This window comes from Ailuropoda melanoleuca, chromosome 7, assembly GCF_002007445.2.
Source record: "Ailuropoda melanoleuca isolate Jingjing chromosome 7, ASM200744v2, whole genome shotgun sequence".
Lineage (NCBI taxonomy): Eukaryota > Metazoa > Chordata > Mammalia > Carnivora > Ursidae > Ailuropoda > Ailuropoda melanoleuca.
The window spans coordinates 48,829,795-48,835,794 of NC_048224.1; positions in this window are offsets into that span (position 1 = coordinate 48,829,795).

A 6,000-nucleotide genomic window follows, 5' to 3' on the forward strand; every position below is an offset into this window, starting at 1 on the left:
CATTTGCTGGGTCACAGGGTAGCTCAATTTTAAATTTTTTAAGGGACCTCCACACTGTTTTCCAGAGTGGCTGTACCAACTTGCATTCCCACCAACAATATAGGAGGGATCCCCTTTCTCCACGACCTCTCCAGCAATTATTGTTTCTTGCCTTGTCTATTTTTGCCATTCTAACTGGCGTAAGGTGGTATCTCAGTGTGGTTTGATTTGAATTTCCCTGATGGCTAATGATTTTGAACATTTTTTCATGTGTCTGTTAGCCATTTGTATGTCTTCATTGGAAAAGTGTCTGTTCATATCTTCTGCCCATTTTATGATTTGTTTATTTGTTTCTCGCGTATTGAGTTTGAGAAGTTCTTTGTAGATCTTGTATACCAGTCTTTTATCTGTAGTATCATTTGCAAATATATTCTCCCATTCCGTGGGCTGCCTCTTAGTTTTTTTGACTGTTTCCTTAGCTGTGCAGAAGCTTTTTATCTTGATGAAGTCCCACAAGTTCATTTTATCTTTTCTCTTGCCTTTTGGAGATGTGTCATGAAAAAGGGTGCTGTGGCCGATGTCGTAAGGTTGCTGCCTATGTTCTCCTCTAGGATTTTGATGGATTCCTATCTCACATGGAGGTCTTTCATCCATTTGGAGTTTATTTTTGTGTATGGGGTGAGAGAGTGATCCAGTTTCATTCTTTTGCATGTAGCTGTCCAATTTTCCCAGCACCATTTATTGAAGAGACTGTCTTTTTTCCACCGGAAGTTTTTTCCTGCTTTATCAAAGATTAGTTGCCCAAAGAGCCAAGGGTCCATTTCTGGGTCCTCTATTCTGTTCCATTGGTCCATGTGTCTGTTTTTGTGCCAGTACCATGCTGTCTTTGTGATCACAGCTTTGAAGTACATCTCAAAATCCGGCATTGTGATCCCCCCAGCTTTGTTTTTCCTTTTCAACAGTTCCTTGGCGATTCGGGGCCTTTTCTGGTTCCATACAAATTTAAGGACTAGTTGTTCNGCCCAAAGAGCCAAGGGTCCATTTCTGGGTCCTCTATTCTGTTCCATTGGTCCATGTGTCTGTTTTTGTGCCAGTACCATGCTGTCTTTGTGATCACAGCTTTGAAGTACATCTCAAAATCCGGCATTGTGATCCCCCCAGCTTTGTTTTTCCTTTTCAACAGTTCCTTGGCGATTCGGGGCCTTTTCTGGTTCCATACAAATTTAAGGACTAGTTGTTCCAGTTCTGTGAAAAATGTCCTCAGTATTTTGATCGGGATAGCATTGAAAGTGTAGATTGCTCTGGGTAGCATGGACATTTTAACTATATTAATTCTTCCAATCCATGAGCGTGGAATATTTTGCCATATTTTGTGTCTTCCTCAATGTCTTTGAAGAGTGATTTATAGTTTCTAGAATACAGATCCTTTATGTCTCCGGTTAAGTTAATTCCAAGGTAATGTATGGTTTTTGGTGCTATTGTAAATGGGATGGATTCCCTAATTTCTCTTTCTTCAGTCTCGTTATTCGTGTATAGAAANGCATAGAAATGCAACCGATTTCTGAGCATTGATTTTGTATCCCGCAACATTACTGAATGGCTCTATAAAGTCTAATAGCTTGGGAGTGGATTCTTTTGGGTTTTCCATATAGAGTATCATGTCATCTGCGAAGAGAGACAGTTTGACTTCTTCTTTGCCGATTTGGATACCTCATATCCCTTTTTATTATCTGATTGCTGTTGCAGGGACTTCTATTACTACGTTGAATAATAGTGGCGAGAGTGGGCATCCTTGTCGTGTTCCTGATCTTAAGGGAAAGGCTTCCAGCTTTTCCCCATTGAGAATGATATTTGCTATAGGCTTTACATGGATGGTTTTTATGAGACTGAGGAATGTAACCTCTATCCGTACACTCTGAAGGGTTTTAACCAGGAAAGAATGCTGTATTTTGTCAAATACTTTTTCTTTTTTTTTTAATGATTTTTTTATTATATTATGTTAGTCACCATACAGTACATCCCCGGATTCCGATGTAAAGTACGATGCTTCATTAGTTGCGTATAACACCCAGTGCATCATGCAATACGTGCCCTCCTTACTACCCATCACCAGTTTATCCCATTCCCCCACCCCCCTCTCCTCTGAAGTCTTCAGTTTGTTTCTCATAGTCCATAGTCTCTCGTGTTTCATTCCCCCTTCTATTACCCCCCCTTTCTTTATCCCTTTCTTCCCCTACCGATCATCCTAGTTCTTATGTTCAATAGATGAGAGAAATCATATGATAATTGTCTATCTCTGCTTGACTTATTTCACTTAGCATTATCTCCTCCAGTGCCGTCCATGTTGCAGCAAATGTTGAGAATTCGTTCTTTTTGATAGCTAATATTCCATTGTATATATGGACCACAGCTTCTTAATCCAGTCATCTGTTGAAGGGCATCTCAGCTCCTTCCACGATTTAGCTATTGTGGAAAATGCTGCTATGAACATTGGGGTGCATTTGGCCCTTCTCTTCCCTACGTCTCCATCTTTGGGTTATTAAATTTTTGATAGCCTCTTCTTTAGGCTTTTAACCTCAGTTGTCTTAGAATATTTACTTTGGAAAACTTGTAATTATAAATTCTTTCTCTGATTCTTTGAGTTGTAAATCTTTTAAAAAGCCTCTTGTTGGTTTTATAAGGCAGGGATGTCCCAACTTAATAGATGGGAGCCATGCCTTTGAAGTGCAGTGAACAAGAAAGGAAGCGCCCCATCTGCCATTCTTTGAGAAAGGGTAGAAGTCTTACTCCTATGGACCATGCTTGTTTCAAGTTATGAAACTACCTCCTATCCTAGAGCTGTGAGAAGTGTATTTTTCCTTTGGGTAAATACAATTAGGGAACACAGATGATCTATGTTTTTTTACTCATCATTGACCCCAACACTTAAGAATTCTCTTACCAGGTGCACCCAGTGTCTTAGTTGTTTAAATATCCGACCCTTGGAGTTGGATAGGTAGCCGACCAGCCTGAACATCCACAGAATCTGCCTGAGACGCAGAAGGTACATCTGGATCACTACAAATGAACATCTCCAGTGCTGAGTATTGAGGTAGGAAGTGGGGAGCTGTGAAACCACGCACAGATATCAGAAGATAAACGGAAGGGGGAGGGAGCCGCCGTCTCCGGGCCCTGGGAAGCGGTAGCCAACTGCACGGGGGAGCAGGCGGACCGTGGACCCGCACCCTTGAGAGAGCAGACTGAGACCGTGAGCCGGAGGCGCACGCTACCAAGCATCTCACGGAACTCCCGAACTCCAGTGTGCTCACTGGATCCAGACTGAGACTGGGAGCTCCGGGAGCGCACATGGGGCGGCTGGCAGATGGCGGGCCACCTGCACCAGGGAGCAGGCGGACCGTGGACCCACACCCTCGAGACAGCAGACTGAGACCGTGAGCCAGGAGCGCATGCCACCAAGCATCTAACAGAGCACTGGAACTCCGGTGTGCTCACTGGATCCAGACTGAGACCTGAAGCTCCAGGAGCGCACACAGGGCAGCTGGCGGCTGGCGGGGTTAGAAACACAAAGGACAGCGACGCGCCGGCTCTGGAAGTGAGGGCTGGGATGCCGGGTGTGGGGCGCACAGTCCGGGATGCTACAGGGTTGAGCAGCACCAACAGAAAAAGAGTTAAAGTGGCCAGAACATCAGTGGAGAACGGGCTGCAATCCCTCTGTTCCGTGACAGATGCTGAATTTCGGCCGCTGCTGATCTGACTCTCAGAAGAGGCACAGCAGACCGCCAGGGAAAGCCACCAGAGAACAAAGGCCTGGAAATACCAGCTCAAAGGGTTCCCATCCCCATCCCCCCTTGCAGGGAACACGGAGACTCTACCCAAACAGGTTTACCTGAGTATCGGCATGGCAGGCTCCTCCCCCAGTAGGCGGGCTGAAAAATCAAGAAGCCCACAACCCGGGGCGCCTGAATGGCACAGTCATTAAGCGCCTGTCTTTGGATTAGGGTGTGATCCCAACGTTCTGGAAAAGAGTCCCTCATCGGGCTCCTCCGCTGGGAGCCTGCTTCTTCCTCTCCCACTCCCCTGCTTGGGTTCCCTTTCTTGCTGACTGTCTGTCTCTCTCTCTCAAATAAATAAATAAAATCTTTAAAGAAGAAGCCCACATCCCTAAGATCTCTATAAAACAAGGGCGCACGGCCTGGGTCCCAGTCAATAATTTTGGCTCTGGACAACCCCGCAGTCTCTCATCAGAAAGACGAGAAGGAGAAGTCCCTCTCAGCAAAGAAAAGATAATGAGTCTGTGGCCTCTGCCACAGAATTAATACATAAGGATTATCCAAATTATCAGAAACGGAATTCAGAGCAACAATGGTCAAGATGATGAGTAAACTTGAAAAAAGTATTAACGAAAATGTTCCTGAGAATATAGAATCCCTAAGGGCAGAAATGAGAGCAAATCTGACAGAAATTAAAGATTCTAAGAGCCAAATGCAGTCAAAACTAGAGGCTCTGGCGGCCAGGGTCACCGAGGCAGAGGAAAGCATTAGCGAATTGGAGGATGGGTTAGTAGAAGAAAAATCGAAAATAGAAGCTGGTCTTAAAAAAATTCATGCCCACAAATGTAGATTACGGGAGATTACTGACTCTATGAAACGATCCAATGTCAGAATCATTGGCATCCCTGAGGGGGTGGAAAAAAACAGAGGTCTAGAAGAGATATTTGAACAAATTGTAGCTGAAAACTTCCTTAATCTAGCAAGGGAAACAGACATTCATGTCCAAGAGGCACAGAGGACCCCATCCAAGCTCAACCACGACAAACCTACGCCACGTCACGTCATAGTGCAATTCACAAATATTAGATTCAAGGATACAGTATTGAAAGCGGCCAGGGCAAAGAAATTTCTCACGTACCAAGGCAAAGGTATCAGAATTACGTCAGACCTGTCTACAGAGACCTGGAATGAGAGAAAGGCTTGGGGGGGGCGCATTTTTAAAGCTCTTTCAGAGAAAAACATGCAGCCAAGGATCCTTTATCCAGCAAGGCTATCATTCAGAATCGATGGAGAAATAAAGACGTTCCGGAATCACCAGTCATTAACCAATTTCGTAACCACGAAACCAGCCCTACAGGAGATATTAAGGGGGTTCTATAAAGATAAAAACGCCCCAAGAGTGATACAGAGCAAAAAGTCACAACCGATACAAACAAAGACTTTACTGGCAACATGGCATGATTAAAATTCTATCTCTCAGTTCTCAGTACCATTGTAAATGGTTTAAACTCTCCCATAAAATGCCACAGGGTTGCAGATTGGATAAAAAGACATGACCCATCCATTTGCTGTCTACAAGAGACTCATTTTGAACCCAAAGATGCATTCAGACTTAGAGTAAGGGGATGGAATACCATCTTCCACGCAAATGGACTTCAAAAGAAAGCAGGAGTCGCAATTCTCATATCAGATAGATTGGATTTTAAACTAGAGGCCATAGAGAGAGACCCAGAAGGGCACTATATTATTCTTAAAAGAAGTATTCAACAAGTGGATATGACAATTATAAATATATATGCTCCCAACAGGGGAGCACCAAGATACACAAGCCAACTCTTAACCAAACTAAAGAGACATATAGATAAAAACACATTAATAGTAGGGGACCTCAACACCCCACTATCAGAAATAGGCAGAACACCCTGGCAAAAACTAAGCAAAGAATCAAAGGCTTTGAATGCCATACTCGACGAGGTGGATCTCATAGATATATATAGAGCACTACACCCCAGAACCAAAGAATACTCATTCTATTCTAATGCCCATGGAACATTCTCAAGAATAGATCATGTCCTGGGACACAAAACAGGTCTCAACCAATGCCAAAAGATTGAAATTATCCCATGCATATTCTCAGACCACAACGCTCTGAAATTGGAACTCAACCCAAGGNAGAACTCAACACAAGGAAAAACCTGGAAGAAACTCAAACACTTGGAGACTAAGAACCATCCTGCTCAAGAATGACTCG